The sequence below is a fragment of the Micromys minutus genome, assembly GCF_963924665.1.
Source record: "Micromys minutus genome assembly, chromosome: 5".
Lineage (NCBI taxonomy): Eukaryota > Metazoa > Chordata > Mammalia > Rodentia > Muridae > Micromys > Micromys minutus.
In genome coordinates this window covers 54,675,898-54,700,605 of record NC_137974.1, presented here as the reverse complement: position 1 = coordinate 54,700,605, position 24,708 = coordinate 54,675,898, and the positions used below count along the sequence as shown (strand labels likewise).

Below are 24,708 nucleotides of genomic sequence, written 5' to 3'. Positions count from 1 at the left end.
TACATGTTAGTCGACTCAGTTGGTTTTCCTGTGGAATTTCTATTCCCTTTGGGGCCCACAATTCTTCCTCCTGTTCTTCCATAAGAGTCCCCAAGCTCCACCCACTGTTTGGCTGTGGGTGCCTCTATCTGTCTGAATCAGCTGGTGGGTGGAGCCTCTCAGAGGACAACATGTTCCTGTCTGCAGCGTAACAGAGTATCATTAATAGGGATTGGTGCTTGCCCATGGAATGGGTCTCAAGTTGGGCTAGTTACTGGTTGGAGTGAACATAAGTTGTTTTCTAAATCTAAATATAAGTCATTTTAGCATGATGGTTTACCATTACCCTATTTCTTTTTTTCTTTCTTTCTTTCTTTCTTTCTTTCTTTCTTTCTTTCTTTCTTTCTTTCTTTCTTTCTTTCTTTCCTCCCTCCCTCCCTCCCTCCCTCCTTTCTTTCTTTCTTTCTTTTTTTGTGAGTACAGCTTTATTGGGTATCACTGGAGCGTCCCCAAGTGGCTCAGGATTGTGACAGGAGGAGGTGGTACAGGGCCCTTCTTCATGTACAGATGATGTGGCTGACATTAGATGATTGGAGTGGGGGCCCTGCACCTGGGGAGAGGTTATTTCCACCTAGTCCCTGAACACTTCCCACAGAACCGTTGGAGAGACTACAGGGCCGAGTTTATCATACTCCACACAAGCAAAGGAAGCTGAGCACTCTTTAGCTCTTGAGAGCTAGCCTGCTCATTGTTCCAGATGCCACCAGGACTGGAGCAGGATCCACTTCCCTCAAGTCCAGCCAGCCTGTGGGGTCACTTGACAAGTCCCAGTGCCTTCAGGATGGTGTCTTGCTGGAGGTGGTGGCCCCTGTCTTCTTTGATGCTCCCTTCAGCAGTGCAGACTTCTTCTGCAGGCTGGAGCTGGCCTTCATCACGCCTTCTTCCGGATCCCCACTTACAGGCTCTTCTTCAACTTTTGCTGCTGCACAACGCGTGCCTTCTTGGGAGCGATAACTGGACTGCCTTTCCGGGTCCGCGGCTCCGCGCCGCCACAGCAGCCGCCTTGCCTTTAGGTTTCTGCGCCTGGAACTTGTGTTATCCCTGTGCCATGTTCCTCCCATTGCCCCATTTCTGTTAATTATATAGTCATCGAGAAATAATTTGGTTATGAAGAATCTCAGTAGAACGATTCCCTAAATAAGGGCAGAGGAAATGTTAACATAATATGTGGAAGAATATTATCCACCACACTGGAGGTAGGGAGGAAGGATGAAGATGACTTTTTTTTTTAATCTTAACAGAAAAAAAATACAGAGCTGCATGCAACTGTTTAGAAGGAGTGTGCTACAGCAAAAGCTATTCTTAATTTCTGCCAGGGTAGGAGGAACATTATTAGACTTCTTAATAGTTGTAAAAATTAATTCCTACAAAACAGAATTTTTATTGCTAAAAAAAGGAGAAGAAATAGCTCTGCAGTTTTTATTACACTTAAACTGATTTAACAAAAATCTGATATTCAGACTTTGGCACCTTGATTGAGTTTGTGATGCAAATGCTAAGCAAAACCTATTTTAACCATGTAGTAGTCTCATGTTGGCTTTAAAACAGTTCTGTATGTTTATAAGGGTAATTTCAATGTTTGAAATTCCTGTATGTGTTCTAATTAGATAGTGATTCTTTTGATAAATAACTTGTATCTTTACTTCTCATGAAAGATAAGAATTTGTGAATCATATCTAAGATCTCATATTCTATGCTTTGTAGCTGTTGAGAAAGCCTCTTGCATTATAGTCTCACATGTTCTCCTAGTGGTGTCAGAAACCTGGATATACTTCTGTTAACATGCTAACATTACAGTTGGCTCTTGGCAGTTTAAATGTTTCCATGTGTAAATGAGTGCAAAATCGTTTCCTAACTCACCACAATTGCGGTGAAATAACTCATTTTCAAAATGAGCCTCCCCCCTTGAGATAGCTAACAATGTGACTTCTAAATGAAGTAACCAAAGACAAGGCTCAATAGAAAGGGGCTCTTACCTCTACCCTCCGTGAAGGCATCAGCTAGCACTTGGACAAAGAAAATAACTGGTGTAGGCAACATTTTGTGTATCAAACCCTGACTTCCTTATAGCATGTAAAAGTGAAAAGATACTGGAAAAACTCTAAACATTCTATAATATTTAAATGTTGAAACCTATATCTACAAATGAATTAAAAGATCAATAAGTGTAATTAAATATCTTAAGTAGTTAAATGAAATCTCCTCCTTACATCCCACCAACCAAGAGTGATCAAACCCAACAGCATCTCAGGTGGAATTCTTGGCCCTTTGTCTCCTGCTGACTAGACAAGGCAGACCTCAGTGCATAACAGTTGCTTCCTACACCCTAGTGACTTGAGATGGGACTGGGACAGATGACGGGTCAGCCAGCTGAGACAGAAATAGGAGAAAGCAGGAAGAGAACAGAAGCCTGAAGACCAGGCAGGCATAGGTGAAGGCCTGGACTTACCCGCCCACCTGTTTCCTGTTACAGAGGTCTTTAACACAGTGCGTGGCCTGGCTACTGTGCCTACTACCTAGCTGTCTTAATCAGTGTACTTTCATTTCAGGAATTCTGTCCTACTGGACTCTGTGTTGCTATGATTGTTGGTGTCCTGTAGTCTTAAACTGTTCAGTTTTCTTCATCTCTTGTTCTGTCTTCCACAGACTCGTGACCTCAGTTGACTTTGTCTCTAAGTTTGCTGAGTCTTCTGATGGCTCAGATCTGCTGCTGAATCCTAGTGAGACCTTCACTTCCCTGTTGTAATTTAAAATGCCAGAATTTTTATTTGGCTCCTTTAAATCTTTATTTATAGTCTTTAGCTGACAACACATCACTCTGGCTTAGAACTCCCTGTATAGCTCATGGTGGCCTACATTTGTGGTGATCCTCCTGTCTCAGCCTCCATATTGCTGGGATTGGACATGTTGAAGGAGACCCTGACTCTCCGCACAATGGGTGGTCCTTTTCAGACCCAAAGATTAGGCACAAATCACACCCAGACACCTGTTTTTACAGAGAGATCAGATCCTCTATTAAGCAGAGAAGAGAAGTTAAAGTGGCTGTTTTCGGACTCAAGCAGAAAAACAGCAGCAAAGGGCCTTGCAGGTGTAATTCTTAAAGAGAAAAAGGGAGTCTGTGTTAGTCCAGGCTTCGTTGCAGGAGGGGCTTTTGATTGCTGTACTTCTGTACTTTAATAGGTGGACCTTGGTAGCCTCAGGAGGAGGAAGTAGCCAAATAAGGGTGTAGACCTTGGTGGCTAGCTTTCGAAATATAATCTTATAGTTTTTAACAAGGCAGAGAAATGGAGAGGGGAAAGGTCGGTCAGAATCATGTTTGTCAGTCCAGGACTGACTGGCCGGAGTCCCTTTACATGGGAACTGCTATACTAAGCTTACTTCCTTTTGTCCTATAAACATCATTCATTCATTTTAGCTCTTTGAGTGTGTTTAAAATAGTTAAAGGAACTGTTTACCAAGTCCCAAACATGGGCTTTCTCTACCATAGGTTTTGTTTGTTTGTTTGTTTTGTTTTTATTTTTTAATCAGTTGCTTCTTTTACTGGATATGGCATGTAATTAAAAGTTTTGAATGTTGGTGTTTGATGTAGAAGCTCAGTACATCAGATTTTTACCCCTCAGGTGTGTAGCTGCCTTTGTTTGTTTGGTGATTTTAGTTGGGCTGGTTTTTTTTTTTTTTTTGGTTTTGTTTTGTTTTGTACTGTTTTCTGCCTGTGGCTGTAGAATCTGTTTCCTAATTTAAAGCAGTCGGCTAGGGATTGGACTGCAATCCTGAACACACACAGCTCAGTCTCTGCAGTTGGACTCTGTGCTGACACTAGGTAGCAGTTTACAACTCAGCCTTACCCTTGACTTCTGTTTGTGAAATACCTGAGGCTTATTAGAGATACATTGAAGGTTATTTGAGATCTGTACTGGGTCCATAGTGTAATAACTTTTCCTTACAACCTGTAGTCAAGTGATTTGTCTGTCAGGCAGGGAGCACGGGAAATAGGTTTCCTCCAGCTGTCTCTAGCAGCAGCATGGAGGGTAGTTTGCCAGCACTGATTAGGAGGAGGTGGTTTTTGGAAGTAACTTTACAATCATGAAAGCAAGGGTTTTTATTGAGTAGTAGAATACACTGCTAAAGAAGAATTTCACATTTTATTCAACCATATTTTATTTACATGGGATTTACACTTATAGAGTATGAGTTTTAAATGAAGTATAACTTAAGTCAGTGTTAACAGATGTCCATGCTAGAGTCTGTAACATTCTTAACTGGTTTCAGTTGTAAATGGGAGATTTATTGTTCAATTTCTTTATCACTCCTATTCAGTGTTTTTAAAACTGAGATAAAGTTTACAAGCTATAAAACTGACCCTTTCAAAGCACACAATTCATTATGATTTTGTCATATTTACAGTTGTTTAGCTATTACCACTATTGAATTCCAGAACACCATGTCCTGTAAAACAAACAAACTGACCGTATTCCAGTCCCTGGCAACCACTAACATACTCTGTCTCTCTGAATTTGTAATTTTCTTTTCTGCACATGTAATATAAATGAGACTGACATCTTTCATTTTTGCACAGTGTTTTGATAATTTATCCTGTGTCAGTTTGTTACTTTGTATGTTGTATGGGTATACCATCATTTCCTGAGCTGTTAGCCAAAGCAAGGACTAACAACAGTACTACACACATTTTTGCATGGACATACATTTTCATTTCACCATAATTCCTAGAAATGGTACTGACAGGTTATATGGTAGCTCTAATATTTTGAAATATATGTCAATCTATTTTTAATACATTTTTCGTGGAGATAAACATTTGTCACTGTCACCCACCCTTGCCTCCCTTTAGCTCCCATAAGGTACCCTTTCTCTACTTGCTCCTATCTGCCATCTCAAGTAGATAGTGTCATTTTCTTTGATTATTGTTTTTACATGTGTATATGTACATACATCTATAAATGCCACCTGCTGAGTCCATTTTATTAGTTTACGTGTATATAATTTCAGGGCTGACTCCTGCTTGGATGACCAGTCGGGCTTATCCCCGGAAGAGGCTAACTCCCCTTCTTCCACCAGCCATTAGGAGAAAGCTCCCACGAGATTCTTGTATTACCACCGCAGTGTCTGCTGATTCTGTCATTTCCGTCTTGTTTATGTAGTCATTTCCAGGAAGACTGCTTCCCAGACTTCTTGGTATTTTGGCTTTTACAGGCTTCCTGATCCCTCTGCTACCGTATTCCTTAAGCTGTAGATGCAGGAACTGTGAGAGTGGATGTGTCTGTTGATTCCGCATTGTGTCCAGTTGTGCTTTTCTGTAATGGTCTGCATTTGCTGTGAAAAGAGGCTCCTGGATGAGGGGGTAGCTACATTCTCATCTGAGGATTAGTAGGGTTTTTCTCTAATTCCTAGAAACGATATTGACAGGTTATGTGGTAAAGCCTGCCACATTGTTCTCTAAAGCAGCAGACTTTGCTTTTATGGTGACTGTTTCAAAATACTGAGGCTGAGAGTTCACTGACCCTTTATGCATACACACTAAGAAAACAAGCTGCAGGGAAAATGTTTGCATGACAACAGTTGAAGTTGCTTTCTTTTGGAAACTCTCCAGGATCCCTTTACCACCTTGCTCCTCAGAAGTAAGTCATTTGCTGACTCTTCACCATAGCTGTGGGCCTCCTGTTAATTTAGCCTTAAATTGCTCTGGATTTAACAAAACTGGCCCACTATTCATAATCAAACTCTCCAGAACAGGAAGATCTGAAGGGTTTCTTTGCTCCTTTTTAGTAGCATCACTTTGGGGAATAGCTACCTTTCTTGAAAACCCCTGAATTCCTTTTTCTATGAACCAGGATTCTTTGTACGTCCCTCTAGGTGTTTGTGAAGGTGTTAGCATTGGATCTTGTCCTAGCACTTCTGAGTGCTCTGGGTACTGTTGCTGTTGTTGATAACAAGAAATAAAAAGATAAGCAAAATTAAAGGGAAAAGTGACAATTGACACCATATTGTGCAATAAAATGTTTTCCAAATATTCTGGAAAGGTTCTTACTTAAGAGACAGCTTAAGTGCTAACAGGGATGATGATTTTGTCTAACAGTCTATTGTAGCCTTTAAAGGGGTCTTTGTTTAAACTTAATTTGCATTCAGAAAAAAATTCTTTGATTTTAAATCGAAGAAAATGTAGAACATAACATAAAATAACATGTAGAGGATAAAAGGAAGTGTATTTAACTAGCAATCAAATTCTTACTTTAATAAATGAAACAGTTTGTAATAAAACCTTTTAAGGTAAAGGAAAGACAGGCATGTCTGTAATAAAGCAACTGAAACTCTAACAAACCTCCCAGCTTTTATTATACGTGTGTAAGTATTTTACATTCATTATGTCTGTGCACCACGTGTGTTCTGCAAAGGCCAGAAGAGGGTGTGGAGTCCTCTGGAGCCAGAGTTACACAGATGGTTGTGAGCTGCCTTGTATACGCTGGCAGTTGAATTGGGGTCTTCTGGAGAAGCAGCCAGTGCTCTTGACGGCTGAAACGTTGTTCCAGCCCTTGAAAATACTTTCATAACTTTTATTTATCTTTTGTGTCTATTAAAATCAAAGAGATTTTTCCCTAACGCAAATTAAGTTTAAACAAAGACCTTTTTAAAGGCTAAAATAGACCATTAAACAAAACCGTCATCCCTGTTAGCACTGTGTCTTAAGTAAGAACTAAGCAAACCTTTCCAGCATGTTTGGAAAACATTTTATTGCACAATATGGTGTCAACTGTCACTTTTCCCTTTAATTTTGCTTATCTTTTTATAGTTGTGATCAAATAAAGTTAGTTTTTTCTAGTAATATTTTTCATAAGCTAATGTTCCAAATACTTTGCAGATGAAATATTAGCAACAAAATGCAAAAATTAAACATAAACACATGTACAAACAAATGAAGACAAAAATGGAAATAGCCAAAAATGTTCCTTAAAAGTCTGATCCAGTACTTTCTGTTAGTTGAAAAGGAGCACGTCTTTGTAAGCTGTCCATGATCTCATCTAGAATGTCTTTGCAGGGTTTCTGGCATCAGAGGTTTTAGAGCTTGGGGTGTGGGGTTGGGGGCAGTAATCACAACCGGCCTGGTGTAAGGATTATAGCCTTTTCGTAGAAGGAACTAGCTTCACAAGTCCTGAAGAAAAGCGGCTTTTATCCAACTTCCAAAAAGCCTGTATTCCAGGCAGAATCAGTTTCTGGATATTGGACTGCTTTTGAAGTTTGGGGAGTTGGTGCTTCCTTTGCACCAGCAAATGTGAGCATCCCAGGGACAAAGAGTCAAGGATAGAATCCTGCCAACATCAGTGTTTAAGAGAACACACAAGAGAACTAGACCCAGTGAGGGCACAGAGGAGGGAGGCAAGCAAGGGAAGCAGCAAGCTGTGGGTGAGAGCCTGGGCTTCAGAGCTGAGACATGTTTGAATACCACCATTCTACAGTGTGCAGCTGCACACATCTGCTTGAGAAGCTTAGCTGGGGGCTCTGAAACGCAGAATGCCATGCTTGGCCGCTCCATAAAGACTCGGTGGTGGTGTTCAGACTCAAGAGTAGCATAAGGACTCAGAAATACTCTTGCATTTAGAGTGTCATAGAGGTTGTGGGTGGCTTTGGCAAACATCACATTTTGGTAGAATAGTGTGAAGAGAAAGTAGAGGCTCTGAGTTGTGAACAGACTTTACCTGTAGGTTGTTGCTGTAGAAGGTGAAGTTTTAGTGCAGGTTGAAGGAAAAGGACAGGAGAGGCTTATGAATGGCTAAGAGGTAAGGGGAGATGGAGGAGATGCAGATGAGCAAAGAGAGGGATGGCTAGGGAAATGACTTTAGAAAGGCAGGTAGGTAGACTTTGCAGTTAGGGACCTGCTCTGTAGTTGGGCTTTCTCAGAGTGTAGAGACTGCTGACACTGAGATTTGTTGATTCCTGAAAATCAAGGTGCAATAGAATTCATTCCTTTCTATGAGGATAACATCTTCCTAAGGACAGGAAGAGAGAGGACATCTGAACTTGTCTTCTGTAAAGACGGTCAGGAATCAGTGTGCCTTCATAAAGTCATCTAACAACCTTCGAGTCACTTTAGAAAGCATACTCACTTTGCAGTCATTCTTAACTTTGATGAAAAGTTTTTAAAGGGGTTTGTAGCTCAGCCTACATAAAGTCCTGGGCTTATCCCTCTTACCACATAAAAACCAAGTATGGTGGCATATAACTGGAAACTCCCAAACTTGGGAGGTAGTCAGGGGAATCAGAAGCTTAAAGGTCTGCCTCAGCTACATGAAGGCCAACCCCTGCTACATGAGACCTCATGTCTCAATAAGTTAAAAAAGAAAAAGAAAAAAAAAGGCAACAGTCAAACACCTCCTAAATCTATATGGCCGTTAGCCCTTTTTCTAATTTCTCTGTTTATAAATGTGTCTCCATTATTCCCTCCTCTGCTGGCCAGCAGAGTCCCTCTGGATTGGTAAGAGGAGACTATCTTGTACTTCCTGGTATAGGTGTCTTAATGGAAAACACTCCAAGCGTGGGTGCAGAGAAGCCAGTGGGTAAATGGTAAGCGAACTTTCAGTTTGGCCTGACAAATCACCTGGGGTCTGTGAGCATTCTCTGAAGTCATTCTCCTTAGAGTGTCCAAAGGGCAACAGACTTCCTCCCACAGGCCCTGGGGGACTTTTAGGGGGCAGAAGTTGTATGATTCTGAATTTAGCATCCTTCTTTCTTGTCAAAGTCTGCGTGATATGTCTTCCAGAGCTCTTAGAGTCTGAACGTTGTTCTCAGGGAGGCATTCTTTGTTCTCCTTTCTTACAGTCTAAAAGAGTATTGCTGTGGGTAAGTAAAGCTTTCAGTGCTTCCAGTTGAATTTAAGGAAGAACCCCTAGTTGCCGTTTCTTTTCCTCTTGTTTAGAAGACAGGCAAGATTCTTTGGGGAGATGAATAACACCCAAATTTTCAGGGGTTCTTCAAAACTGAGAGAAAATAATGGGCCTCCCTCTGCTCCTACAAAGCAAAGCTAGTATTGGGAACAGCTGTGTTTAACTGTCTCCTAACTGTTATTTATTCTATCTGCAGATCTAAAGTTCAACAAATGTATGAATAGGATCTTTACTGATCCTATCTATGCTATAAATAAGAGAGCCACAATGTTGTATTCTTAACTGCTAGGGCTTTGCCACGGTCCACTGTTTGTCTTTGAGGCTGCCTCCTTCAGCCTCTTTTCCTTTCTAAAAACTGAACTGAGAGAAGACATGTTACTGCTGCTGTCAGTTCCCTCAAGGGGCTGCTTCTCAGGTCTGTGAGCCCTGCCATCCTCTAGGCTGTAGTAGCTCTCCCAGAGCACACACCCACCTTCTTTATGTCTCCCCCTCCCCCGTCCCTCATCCCAGCGATCTGTGTCAGTTAGTGGCATTCATTTCGATTGTGCAAGAATTCTGAAAGGCCATCTCTTTTTCTTATCTCTAGTCTGCCAGATTGCTGTTGCCCAGATGGATATTCTAGGGAAGTTAGTTGCTTCTCTGGATGTGTTCTCTTCTCCAGTCCTCCGTTTGTTCTTTTATTCCTTATAGTACTATGAAGCCCAGTAGCAAAATTTATAGCTCAAACTCTTCAGCTTTGCAATTTCATAGTTCTGATTTCCCTGTAAGGATGATTCCAACATCACTTTCTCAGAAGAAACTGTTTCAGTTTTCATATTGCATTCAATAAAATTGTACTTAGTATTGTTAGGAAGTGGGAGCATTTTATAGTGACTGTCGCTTGGGTCCCAGTGATGACAGACTGAGAAGCAGGCAGAGCCAAGAGAGAATGTACCCCCTTTTCCACCCCAGAGACAGTTGCTGTCTCTGGCAGCACCCAGCAGGAGGGTACTGCTGCTTCTGTCTCCTGGCAGCTTATTCCAGAGCACAGAGGCTGCTGTGCTCTGTTGTTGGAGGGAGGAGGGAAATTATCATTTGAGTTTCTCCTAAGAAGAGTTTTGTTAGACATATCTGCTTAATTAAACAAAACCAAGGCAAGCAACTTTTGAATTGTGTAGTATGCTCGCAAGACTGACTTAACTATAAAGATTAAGCAAGGAGAAGCCACCCAGCCTCTGCCCCCAAATGTGTTCTTCCAACAGTTTATTACAGTGTCCTTCTTAGGCTTGCACCATTCTGCTGTATGGATGCATGAGGTCTTGAAGCAGTTTCCTCATGAGGAAAATTTAGTTTGTGGTTCATCTTTGATTATCACCAAAAGCTCTAGATTAAAGAAGCTGTTTTAGAAGTTCTCTCCTTAGTATGTGAAAGTAGTCCTGTTCAATGGTTCAGTTGAAAGATGAATAATTTCTCCTCATAAATAAAGAGAACCATGTAATCTGTGTCCAAGTCCAGCAGAGATCACATTGGTAGATCTTGTGCTGACTTACAGGAAAGTTAGCTGCCCATGTATGAAGAGAATGTCAGTGCCTTTGTTATAGGATTGTATCAGTGCCATCCCAGTGAGAAACCATCACACACACTCAGAGAATTAGAGAGGAAAATGCTCTGTAATAATAGCATGCAACTATTTCTCACTAATGCATAAAGGGAGCCAGAACAGAAAATGTTACCAGCTTATATAGGCTTATACACGCCACATATGCTGTCATCCTGATTCTTCCTTCAGCTCCCAGCCCCAGGTTCCACTGTCAACAATGCAAACAGAGACAGGGTTTATGGGAGAGTTACACAGCAAAGGTACTGCCAGGCTTATTTCTGAAGTACACCTGTGTATCCATCTTGCCCACCCAGCAATTATGCTTTTCCTGTTAAGAGCACAACCCAGACTTGACGATGATGGTCACCTTGTACCAACACCCTTGAGCTGCTTGCTATAGGCATGTTCTTTGATATGGGGCTGATCCTAATGGCTGGTTATAGACATTTATAGACAAAACAGGGTTGTCTTGTTTGTTAGAGGAATGGACCTTAACAGGAAGACAATATCAGTCAGCAAACATCAGCAGATTTTTTTCTTTCTGAAACTCTAACAGTATCCTTAAACTTCAGTTGTGGCACATTTTTTTTCCTGCAGTTGTAACAGGCCTGGTATACTTCTTCCCTAGTCACACTGGAGGCACTGCACCACTAGGTACGCTCTGCTTTGAATAACTTAGTATTTCCTTAGCAAGTTTTGAGTTAATCCTTTATGGCATCAATATTATTACTTAAAGTTTCTCCTGTATCACTGTAGAGCAGAGAAGTTTCTGTAGGAACAAAGTGGAGAGACGGCCTTTGGGTATGTAGTGGCTAGACATAAGCTAGGGTTATCTGAGAAAAGGGAACCGTGATTGAAAGTCCCTCCATAGGGTTAGCCTGTAGGCAGGCTTGTGGGCATTTTCATAATTAATGATTGATGTGGGAGAGCCCATCGCATTGTGACCAGTGTCACCTCTGAGTGGGGTTCTGAGGTGTATAAGAAGGCAAGCCACATAGAGCAAGCCAAGAAGCAGCATTTTTTTCATGGCTTCTGTGTCAGTGCATGCCCAAGTTTCCTACCCTGCTTGAGTTTCTGCCTTAACTTCCCTGGATGGTGGACCACAAGCTGTAAGTGAAACAATCCTTTTCTTCCCTAAGTTGCTTTTGGTCATGATGTTTTATCACAACAGTAGAAACCCTATCTAAAACAGGCGACCTATCTTATCTGTAAATTGATGACATACACATTTATACTCTAATTGCAGTATAGGGTGGTCAGTGCTATAAATTTGTGTAAATGCAGGCTGCAGTTGGTAAGTACCTAAGGGTTTCAGCTCACACAGGAGAAGGAGGAAAGATGGACCCTGAAGAAGTATCATGTTAAAGTAAGCCCTGAACACTGTGTCTGGAGAACAGTATGGATGAAACACTGTGTTCTAGGAGAGTGCACGCTTAGAGAGATCAGACTAACCCATCAGAGTAACTCCATGACTGTGTCTTTGTAGGGAGAGGAGGCTGGCTGCGGATTTAGGACCCGGATTACAGAGCTCTCAACAAGCATAAGGAGCTTGGATTTAGAGAATAAACTAGAAGGGAGTCAGATGATATAATAATACAATATAATTAATATAAAATATAATCAGCTTGAGGGGGAAGGATGGCCTGAACTGTTAAGATCAGAGAGAGAGGGTGGGCAGGGGGGGGCATAAGGGGGGAAGAGAAAGAGAGAGGGAGGAGGGAGGGAACACAAGCATGAGAGAACGTGTGAGAGCTTGTGAGTGTGTGCTGCAAGCAAGCTAAGTGCACGTGGAAGGAGCCCTCTTGACAGTGATATCAGAGTTTGAGATTGAGGACTGTGTGTCAATTGTAAGTACTCAACCTTTCGGTTGTTCATCTTTAACAGAAACATCATAAACAGTGTGCTCATTATTATTCTGCACCCTTGTGAATCTTACTATTTCTTTTGAGTAAACCTTGGAGTAGAGCTAAAAATAAATTTGAAATCTTTTAATGTGGTAAGATTGCCTCCAGAAAATCTAATTCGCCAGTTTGCATGTAATTCAATCCACCAAGCAGTAGCTCCCAGTTAACACTAATTGATAGATTTTTACTTGTAATTTTTAGTATCTGTGTGGTTGAACAGTTTTCAGTAATTTTACAAAACTTTTCCTTCCTCCCATCCCTTCCCCATGCTGGACTTGGCCTATAGTTCCTCCCTTTGCCTTATTTTCATTTGAGATGCTCACCCCCCTCCCTAGCGGGTCCAGCCAGCAGTTGGTTCTCTAGTGCGTGTGCTTGCTGTGTTTATGTTGTTATGTTGATAAGAAAGTGTCTCAGCTCAGTCAGATGCTTTGCTTGTGTTCTTCGCTTAGTTTTAGTGCAAAAATAAGCTTAGTTACCACCATCACCTGCAAGTGTGTAAACATTCATTTCCATTTCAATGGCTTCAAATATCTAATTCCTGAGTTTTCTGATAAAAGCACTGTTGTAGGAATGCACCCTTCTATCTTTTCAATAGGCTAAAAATTGGGAAAATAAAATAAAATAAAATAAAACAACCCCAAATCAAGATAACTTGGTCTAACAGAATTTTCAAAACATACTTTAGAATGTTTTTATTTTATTTTATGTCTAAGGATGTTTTACCTGCATGCGTGCAGCATGTTTGCAGTGTCTACAAGGGCCAGGAGAGTGACAGAACCCTGGAACTGGAGTTTCAGGTGGTTGTGGTCTGCCAGTGTGTTCTAGGGACCAAAGGCTGGATCCTTTGTGACAGTTGTTAAGTGCTTAATTGTTGAGCCCTCTCTCTCTAATCCAAACAACATTGTTGTTGCTGTTATGTTGTTGTTTTGAGGCTTTGCCATAGTTTCTGATTAGATATAAAAGTGCTAGAATTTCTGAGACACATTGTTATATTTGGTCAAAAGAATAGAATGTTTGAAATTGAGAGTAGATGAGAAAATCCAGGTAATAAAATATTGTCACTGGTTTATGTGTTTACAAGCTTTTCCTTGAAGATGGAAATTATTCTTTTTTCTTTCAAACAGATTAATGTAGCAATGACTTTTCTGGCCATTGGTGGCTCTGCTCTTTTCCTGCTCAGAGGTTCTTTTCTGTGCAGACTATCCAAGACAATCCTCTTAAGTTGGTAAAGGCCGTCAGAATCAGACCACAGAATGTGGAGTCTTGACCCACAGCACTGCAGAAAAGCCTCCAAGTGACTAACGGAATTTGGCAAATTAAGTGCCACTCTCCCTGACATTTATAGCCCGACAGCAAGATAATCATTTGGGAATTTGTTTTTGTTGTTGTTGTTTTCATTATGAACTGTTGCTAGTTTTTCCTGAGGGACAGTGCTGCCTTTGCCCTCCATGAGAAGCGGAGAGGTTGGAGCATGACAGTAGACAGTTTATTTGAGGTTTGCCAACAGGGTCTGTGTTACCCACACTAGTGTGTACATTGGTTCTGGGTGGCTTGGCTTCCCAGCAAATGCTGGCCACAAGACTAAGGTGAGTCTCTGCGGCTGTATGTGGTTGTTGGCTACCCAGGGTGCCACGTGTGCCTGTTTGATAAACTCTGTGGTTCATCTGTTCTGTGTTTTTGCCAGCTTGCTTTAAAAAAAAACACCAAAACAGAAAGTGAAAAGAAAACAAGCAAACTGGCATGCATAATGTGTTAAATCTTTGTCTTTTTAGATGAAAAATTGGAACTTGTAATTTAACCCACAAAGGAACAAAAATTTATTTCCCTGAGGAGATTTATGGGAAGAGCATGCACACTTTAGGGATTTAAACATTTTTTTCTTTAAAGGCACAGATTTTTTGATCAGTTTAGGGGATCTAATATTAGCTCTTATCTCTATGGTGCAGGTATTTTCAGCCTCAGCAGCTCTTCATTTTGAGCTGAGTAACACTTCTTTGTATTATAGCATGTTTTGATATCCCAGGTTTCTACCAGCCAAGTGCTTCAAGCCTGTTTACACCCTACCCGTTACAGTTAAAAAAAACAAAAACAAAAACACTCCCCTGGACACTGCCAGGTTTTCTCTTTCTGTTCCAGGTTGAGAACTGATGGAGGAAAAACTGTAAAGATGTAGATGGGCTGGATCAGAATGTGTTTGACTGGTGGCTAGAGATATGGTGTAGCAGTTAAGATCACTAGTTGCTCTTCTAGAGACCCTAGCTTTGATCCCCAGGATTCATATGAAGGCTGTCACAACCATCTGTAATTCCAGTTCCAGGAGATCCAGTGTCCTTTTCTGTCTTCTGCAGGTACAGCAATTGCATATAGGCAAAACACCCTTATCCAAACAAATGGAAACAAAGTTTTGATTTTTTGTTTGGTTTTTGAAACAGTGTATCACTATGTATGTAGCCCTGGCTTGTCTGTCTGTGAACTCACAGTGATGTTTCTACCTCTGCTTCCTTGAAGGGTGTAGGCACCATGCAAAGCATCAGGCTGACTTTTACATAGTTACTTACAAAGCAGGTGTTTATTTTCAGAACAAGAAAAGACTTATAGACCTCAACATCACTAATTACATTTGTTACATTAAAAGTTAATTAGTAATAAATAAATATAATTATTTTTTGAAAGTTAGTGAATTGAGATGTGGAGATAGGTTAAGAGGAAACTCAAAGGTGACTTGCTTTTTTTTCATTCTTTCTTTTTCTTCTTCTCCTTCCTCTTCCTCTTTTTCTTCTCCTCCTCCTCCTTCTTCCTCTTCTTCCTCATCTTCTACTTCTCCTCCTCCACCTTCTCTTCCACCTCCTCCTTCTCATTTTTTCTTCATTTTTTGAGACATTAGAGTTTTTCTGTGTAGCCCTGGCTATCCTCTAGACTAGACTGGCTTTGAACTCTGAACTCTATGCCTTCTGAGTGCTGGGATTAAAAGCATGTCCAGCTGAGAGGGTACTTTCTAAAAAGACTAGTCTCTGTAGATTTCAAGCCAAAGACAGAAATCATAGAGCAAATTAGTTATAGTCACTAAATTTAGCTTTTCTGTGTTGGTGTATAAATCAAAGAAAAATAAATATCTTAAAATATCTGCCTGCCCTTCAGACAATGTGGTCACAAGATTGGCTGGTTGTGACTTTTTGCAAGCACTTAGCTTTTTCAGATAAAGCGCCCACTTGGCACAGAAATTTGGAAGATTAAGAACCTTTACTTGATTATGCACTGTAATAGTTATGGGTTATGTACTTAGACTAGAAATTGGTGGATATTTCTTCACATGTGGTTAATTTCCTCTTCATTATTGCTGAGTTTCAACGATGTTTCCTTTTTTATTAACACTGACAGTACAGATGAAACAGTCTAAAGAGCATTGCTCAGTCTCACCAGTGAATGGTATATGGGCATTTAATTTTGGATGACAGGTTATAGTTTTGCATTGTATTTTTGATAACATGATAGAAATAATTTTATGTTAGAGAAAATTTGAAAGATAATGGTTTATGTATGATCTATTGTTCCATGTTAAAATGTACTTTTCTAGGATAATTTTAGCCTCACTTTTCAGTGCAAATTGTGTTAATTCATTGTTAAATGTATTTTTATTCATTACTTAGGTGGAATAAATTTTACCAAAACAGAGAACCTCGCTTATACTGGACAGACAATCATGTTTAGATCTGTTTTTTTTTTTTTTTTTTTTTTTTTTAAAGCTGTGATGGCTTTATAACAGTTTTGGATAATTAGGATGAAATGTTTCTGTCTTTTAATGGATTTTAAAAGGCCATAAAATAACAGTTGGGAGTTAGAACTATAGTCAGTTTCATTCCAGTGATCACAGCCAACAGAGGAAGAGGCATTCTAGAAACAGACAGACAAACAACCCCCCCCACCAAGCCTTTGGAACTTAGCCACCTTCGTTTTCTGTTCAGTCTTAACTCCATCTGCAGTGGGACTGCACTTCTGCAGGGGCTGGTCTGGAATGTGGAGACCACTGCCTTGAAAAAGCTATTCACCACCAAAGACCATCGTAGTGTTTCTGTTTGTTTTTACAGTTTCATTGGTCCTTCTTTGAATACATTTCTACACAAAACCAAGAAAAATATGTATGTGCGCACACACACACACATACACACACATTTGTTGTTGCATTTATAATGCAATGGTAACATTTAAAAACATTGTGATAGAGTAGACATCAAGATGTGTCATAGCTAGATGCCTTTAGGATTACTTTAGGAACATGAAGATTACTTTAGGATTTGAGCTTTTCATATCCCCTTTCTCCTTTGGTTGTTTTTATACCCAGGTACCAATTTCTCAAATCTATTTAGTTTACTGCTTGTAAATTAGTTCCTGAACGAAAGAATTCAGAAACACAACTATTTACACAGTATATACATAAATGTACTCTCCTATTTAAAACTTTTATTCAGTTTTAATAGCTTTAGGATTTCCTTGCGTCATCTAACTTTGGGTGTCTAAATATATAGGCATTTCCAGGAATAGTGTGAGTCTGTGCTTTTGCACCTTGTAAGGCCATTTTGGGTATAATTTCACTTAAAATTTTAACTCTCTGGAGTGCTCATGGGTGTCAGACTTGTCTCTGTTGATTGCTGACACTGTCACTGGGTGTTACCTCAACACGCCTCACTTCCACCCTTGGGACCATCTTCTAACATTGTTTTCCTTCCTGACAACTTGGTTGTCCTGTGGGAGGACAGCTCCTTAGAAAGGCTTCCCTCTCAGTGCTTCCTGCTGCTTTATGACCCTGTGGTAAGAGCGAGAGGGTCTTGTTTATGCTGATCTTGTTTTCTGTGAGGGTTGAAGCCCAATACCTTTTGGGGTATAGATGGATCTGAATGAGTAGTTTCTAGAGTCGTCTTCTAGACTTTTTAGGTCTGTTGATTTGGACACAAATACAGATCTATGGCTTGTGGATTTTCATTCTTCTCTGCTTACTATAGGAAAGTATGACTGTTGACTTTGTTGTTACTTGGAACTCCGAGTTTGAGTTCTGTTTCCTACTGCTTGGTTTTTCCAGACTTCGTGATTATACTGCATATTTTGAAAGGCTGCACGGGGCTGTGTCCCAAGAGCATCGTTCATTCTGATTATTTGTGTTCTAGTGAGAAACCAGTAAACAAGAGAGACCATAAGTTTACTCAAAGAGGTGAAGGGACTGTCAATAATTACATGCAGGTATTAGAACGGGGAAGTACATCTGGCCTTAGTGGCACACACCGTTAATAGCACTCTGGAGGCAGAGGGAGAGGCAGTTAGAGCTCTGTGAATTCAAGGCCAGTCTGGTCTATGGAGTTCTAGAATAGGCAGAACTCTGTAGAGAGAACCTGATGCAGGATATTTGATCACACCGTGGACTCTGAGATTGTGTTGTTTACTGAAAAGGAATCTGTTTCTAGTTGTGATATGGCTCAGCCCTTAGCATTGGTGAATTGCTAGTTGAGTACTGAAAAGGAAATCCTTGGAAGAATCAGCCAAGGAGAGCACCTTGTTCCCTCATGTCCAAGTGCACTGGTGCATGCTCTACAGTTAGAGGCCCTGTCAGTGCTTAGGGAAACAGCTTCTTTTATGTCAAGACTGAGCTTTGCCCACATCAGACTATATAAATGACCTTTGGATCCAGGGCAAGGCTAGAAGGTGTGGTAGGGAAAGTTCCTGCTGAAGGCCCAGAAGCAACCTGAAAGGAGGGTTGTTTCCTCTCCTCCTGTTTCCATCGATATTCTTAGAGCTGAAGCCAGACTGAGGGCACCTTACCATGGTCCCCAAAATTCCTTATTACCTTCCTTGTTGCCTTCCGTGTCTTTGTAGGGAGCCACACATGACCCAGCCTACTTGCCCAGTCTTCTGAGTTTTCTATTTTCTACTTCAGGGTCAAGTACTTGTTCTCAGAATTGTATTGCCTTTGCTTATTTTCACCATCTTTGTATATTTCTCCCCTCCATTTTATCACCTAACTCATTTACTTAAAAGTAAATAATTAAACACCTATAATAAGACCTTGAATGGGAATAAGCTATTAGTGACTTCTCTTTTTGATGACCTCCACTGAATGATGGGAAGAGAATTGGTTTATGGTGCTCCAGGCCGTATATTAAAGATGGCAGCAGTCTTCAAGGGATTGTGCGGGTACTCTGTCCTTATAGGGTGTAACCTGGATCAGTGAAATCAGTTTTCCGTCCAGGTAGATGAGTCAGTCAGGACCGAGTGTGGTGCACTAAGTACTTCTTAGTTGGCTCACTCGTACACATCTTTTCCTGCTTTCTTTTTCACATCGCCAGTCATGCCGCCCTGTGTTTTCAAGCATTATTATTAGTGCTTTATTTTATAATACAGATATTTTTTAAAAGATTATTTTATTTGTATGTGTACTTTGCCTGCATGTGCATCTCTGTGTGCTATGTGTGTTCCTGATGTCTGTGGGTGACAGGAGAGGCTGCAGATCCCATGGGACTGGGCTTATAGATGGTTTAGAGCTGCCATGTGGGAACTGGAATCCAAGTCATCAGAAGAAGCACGTGCTCCTAACCACTGAGCCTTTTCTCCGCTCCTCTGTAACTGTGGCACCTGGACACGGATGGCACTCTTGAAAGGTGTGATACTATTAAAAACACCAGCTATATGATATCCTTGCATTTCTTGAGGTCAGACACCTCATCTGTGAAAAGCTAATTCTACCTTAACTTTCCCAAGTTACAAACAGTCAGAAATCATTCTCTGAACCAGCTCTAACACTCCAGCATTGACAACTGCATTGCGAGGTGATCTGGGGTGCAGTCTCTGCCATTTGCAAGGAGTACCTAAAAGGAGGTTTTCAATGCCAGCCAAACCTAGAAGCCCTGAAAATTAGAGGAGTTTGGGGAAAAAAATTACATAAAAATTAAATTTTAAAAATATGGCTTGGAAAAAGCATTATTTTTCAGATTTTGTGCAATTAATTCTTTGCATGTATATGTAGACATTTATATTAATATGGTATGTGTTTATATATTACATACTTATAACATGTTATATATATATAATTTTAATATAATCTTCTAAGAGTTTATTTATGTGCTTGAAAAGCAGTCTAACATATATATGCACGTAGTGATGTGACTCCACACCAGTGCTTTAATAAATAGGTTTATAGTATTTTATTATAAGGACATTCCATACTTTTCTAACAAATAACATAGAGATATCTCTGTTATTTTAGCATTATTTAAAAATAACTTTCTAATTAAGATCTGTTCCAGAGAGCTCTGAATAAATATTGGGTTTCATACTCAGGGTGAGTTTTGATGAGGACTGTGCTTTCCTACCTGCAGCTTCTGGCTTTCTCCAGAAGCCATACAGTCAGTTATGGGCTTGACTGCTGGAATCAGAATATTCCAGTTGAAATTCCTTTTATTATAGTTAATTACCTATGTGACCTTGGACAAGTTGTAAAACCTTGTTAAGCTGCGGCTTCCTGGTCTCTAGATGAGGATGACCATTCTGACATCCTATGATGTTGTATGGAGAGTAACCCCCAGAAGGCATCTAGCACTATGTCTCATACATAATGAATACATGGTGAGAAAATAAATTACTGCTGTCTAGGTTACCTTGTCTACTTCTTACCACAGCGTGAACAAGCCAACATAGCCACTTCTTTTCCTCTTATGTGATCTAACCAACCTGGTAGTTAGCACTGTCAGCATCCTTTCAGGATAGATTCACATCTGACTACATCATACCAAGACCAGCTCTGGTTCATTTACTGATGTGATGATTGACTATTTTAAAGTCACGTTTTTAGTGTTGCCGTATTAACATTAAGTGCTGGAAATAAACAAGAAAGGAGAGATTATAGTTTAGTAGTTGTGTCTAGTTTGACGAGAGGTCAATTTTGTTGTTAGGGATTTTGTTGTGGTTGTTAATTAGGAACAAGTTAGTCATCTGTGAAGCATGAACCTCAACTGAGAAAACCCCTCTGTCACAGCAGGTTTCAACCTGTGTGTTCCCCTGGGGGAATTCAAATGAACCTTTCACAGGGATTGTCTAGTAGCATCCAAACCCACAGATATTTACATTACAATTTATTACAGTAGCAAAATTACAGTAATGAAGTAGCAGAGAAAATAATGTTATGGTTGGGGGTCATCCTAATGTGAAGAACTGTATTAAAGGTTGCAACTTGTGGAACGTTGAGAACCACTGCTCTATCACATTAGCCTGGAGGCCAGCCTGTGGACTCATTCTCTTGATTGATAATGATGTGGGAGGTCACAGAGCACTGTGGGCAGCACCGTACCTGAACAGGTGGTCTTAGATTGCATAAGAAAGCGGAGTGAACAGGCGGAGCAAGCCAGTAAGCAGCACTTTTCAGGTTCTCTGTTTCAGTTTCTGCCTCCAGGTTTCTGGCTTGTCTTCCTGCCCTTCCTGTTTCCAAGATGGGCTGTAAAATCAGTTATAGGATAGAATAAATTGTGCTGTGCTTGATACATTGATTGGAAAGTATTCTATTTCAACCTCTTTGAGTATTATTTCACAAGTGCAGGTGATCGATGGTTTTCTTTTGTTGTTTCATCACTGTCTGGCTTATATTTGAGGGTTTTGATGAACTATGAATACCAGACAGCCTCTTTTCTACCTACAAATAATGACTTCTGTCTAGACTGAAGAGAATGCTATTGGAGAAACTCTGCTAGACTCATGAAAGAAGCTGGGTGCTTTTCTAGTTTTTGTATGTTTCTAAATTATTTATACAGAATAGAAGTTATATACTTTTGAAAAATTGGCATAATCATCCTAAGATGACTTACCAATGTTCCTTTTAAAGGGTAGGTATTTCAGAATTATTTAAATGGTTTTCTGGACTGTTTTTCAAATGATTGAACTAAGTTTGATAATTTTTTATTAAAAGTTATTTTTGATTTTTAAAATGGATTTCACTATAGTTTTTATTGTACATGTGTGTGTGCATGCACATTGCACCATACATGCGCAGCTCAGAAGACAACTTGAAGCTGGTTCTTTTCTTCTACTGTGTCAGTCTGAACTCAGGTCTTCAGGCATGATAGCAAATGCCTCTATCCAGTGACACATTTTACAATTACTGATAATTACATTATCCTGGAAAAGAGTCTTATTTTGTTTTTCAAATTTATTCAGAATAGTATTATTGTATATTATCTGGACTTTAAAACTTATAATCCTATTAGCTGTGTTTTCAAAAGTAATTTTACCAAACATGATTTTCTTATTTGTTAATTTATCCTCGAAGATTACTTGGCTTTAGTTTTATTCATCAGCTCTACTATTAGCAATTGCCTATAATATTTGGCTGTGTCCATGGGCCTCTTTTAGCTAATGCTTCTATAAAATGTAACCCATTTCTGGCACTGGGGTTTTATTGACAACATAATGTGTCTAGTTGGGGCACTGCCCCCCCCCCATTCAGGGGTGATTCCATTTCAACTCTTTTCATACATATGTATATTTAGGGGGTATCTATAGTAGAGTTAGGTTTTATATGGCTTCTAGGGAATTTACTTGAGCTCATTGCCATAAGAAATAACTGTGTGTGAACAGCATGCTGGTGGAACAGCCATGAAGAATAACAATTAATAAATGGGAACTCAGGAAGCTGGAAAGCTTCTTTCTGTACAGCAAAGGATGCCATTGTTCAGGTAAAAAGTTAGCTCACAGAATGGAGGACCCTTACCAACTATACATCTGACAGAGTGTTAGTATCAAGAACGTAAAATAACTAAAATATCTAAGCATCAAGAAAACAAATAGTCCTGTTTAAAAACACATATAAAACTGAACAGAGAGTTCTCCACAGACAAGACCGAAATGGCTGAGAAACACTTTAAAAATGTTCAGCATCCTTAGTCAGGAAAATGTAGATTAAAACTATGTTGAGATTTAATCTTGCGTAGATCAGAATGGTCAAGATCAGTAAAACAAGTGAAGAGCCTTGGTGGTGTGAGCAGAGGGGAAGAGGAACACCTACTCATCTCTGGCAGCAGAGTAAGTTGGTATAGCCACTATGGAGATCAGTGAGGTAGTTCATCAAATAGCTGAAAATAGACCAACCTCAGTATCCAGCCGTACCACATCTGAGCACATACTCAAAGGACTCTTCCTCTTACAACAAAGAAACTGGCTTATGCATGGTCATTGCTGCTGTGTGCACGGCAGTCAGGAGTTCAAAATAGCTTAGATTTCCATCAGCTGACTAAGTGAATAAAGAAAATGTGGTTCATTTACACAATGGAATGTTTTCTAGCTGTTAGGAAGTGAAATTATGGAATTTGCTGGTAAGTGGATAGAGGTGGAAATCATTATCTTCAGTGAGATAACTCAGACCCCAAAAGACAAATATTGCATATTTTCTCTTACATGTAGTAGTCAGCTTTTACACTTTAGATAGGTTTCCTTCAGTACAATTAACCACAGAGGTTAGGTTGTTAGTGCGGATCCCAGGGAAGGGGGTGAAGGAATCTTCCAAGGGAGAAGAAATAATGGTAGGGTAATAAAGGTAGAGAAATAAAGGAGGGAGAAAAATCTAATTTCATGATTTTAATTAACAAACCCTTTTAGGAATATGACTCAAGGAAATGCAAACACAGTGATACTTTTCTGCTCTATTTTTATGGTTTATCTTTTTTAATTAATTATTTTAGATTTATCTTTACCTTATGTTTATGGGAACTTTGGCTATGTGTATGTCCAGACCAGAAAAGAACATAAGATCCCTTGGAACTTGGAACTAGGTTATAGATGGTTGCTAATCACTGAGTGGGTGCTGGGAATTGAAGCCATGTCTTCTGGAAGAACAATATAAACCACAGAGCCATCTCTCTAGCCATGCATGTGTGCTCCTCCTCCTCCTTCTCCTCCTCCTCCTCCTCCTCACCACCACCACCGCCATCACTACCACCACCATTTCTTGTATGCATGTGTCTGATGTGTGTGTAGTAAGGAGGGCTGCTCATTGCCATTGTGTGTGTGTGTGTTGAGGTCAGAAGAGCATGTAGATTTGGTTCTCTCATTTTTTGGGTTGCAAGGATTGAACTCAAGTAGTCAGGCAAGTGGTTCAGCATCCACTGAGACATCCTGACAGCCTCCCTGCATTATTTGCAGTAATGAAAAGGTATGTCTCTGGTAGACACAGGTAAATGATACGCTAAGTAAAAGACATATTTTAAATTCTTTTTCACAGGTATAAAACATCAATAACCTTTTAATTGATGTTGTTATATCATAGTAATTAATTTGCTAGAAGTCAAATATTTGGTATTAAGTATTTCCTGATTTCAACAAACTGGTGTTAATTTCACTGAACTCTGTCTGGAAAATGGTGCACAACTTATCTCAGAAAGTAATTTACAAAATTAAAATTAGGAACACTAGTGCAAATTATGGGGGAAATTTGATAGGATTTAAACAACCATATCTTGCATAGAAGACAGAGATAAGTTTTAGAAAAGAATTTTAGTAATAGTTGGTCATACATATCCTATGACATTAGGAGATGCAGCACAGACACTGAAAGTGAGTTTTGTTTTCACATAGTGCACTGATTTTACATTAAGTGAGTTCCATTTTCACATAGTGCACTGATTTTACATTAATATGTGTTGCTTTACACATCAGCTCTGATTTTTCACTCAATAGGATTTATAGGGTTGAACCCTTTTGTTATCCCTTTAAAATTTTTAGTTACCTTAAAACACCAAGAGCCAAGCTAAGCAAAGGAAGTGCAGCGGAGCATTAATTATACATAATTATAAGGCTAGTTTTTAAAAAAGAACAATGTTTGTAGAAACGTCACATCAATTCGAATTATATGCTAAGTGTTCTCATGTTTCTATATTTTGTTTCTGATATCTGAAAATGTACTTTGTGTACAGTAAACATGGGTAACACTTATAACAAAGCTATAATAAAGCAAATTAAAAGTATAAACAAAAACCGAGTCCTTCAATTTATTTCTTCAAACTTAGCAAATAAGTTAAAGCCATTGATATTCTCTCTCTCTCTCTCTCTCTCTCTCTCTCTCTCTCTCTCTCTCTCTCTCTCTCTCTCTCTCTCTCTCTCTCTCACACACACACACACACACACACACACACCTGGTGAGGTCATCCCCTCACTCTCCTAGAGCCCAACAGCTGTGCTCTTTACACTTTACTTTTCCCTTCATCTCTGTGTTACACAATTCAAAGACTCTTGCTTACTATTTCTTTCCAGATTTGTCTTTTCTATG

At 39.8% G+C, this 24,708-nt stretch overlaps 1 protein-coding gene and 1 pseudogene across 3 annotated transcripts in view; one reads left to right on the top strand and one right to left on the bottom strand.

Moving 5' to 3' along the window:
• The window catches only part of PLCL2 (phospholipase C like 2), a 166,868-nt gene that overhangs the window by 38,722 nt on the left and 103,438 nt on the right, over positions 1-24,708 (top strand). The window lies entirely within an intron of this gene.
• Positions 816-1,089, bottom strand: LOC308420757 (leydig cell tumor 10 kDa protein-like; annotated as a pseudogene). Its single transcript has one exon. The product of its transcript is annotated as a leydig cell tumor 10 kDa protein-like (transcript).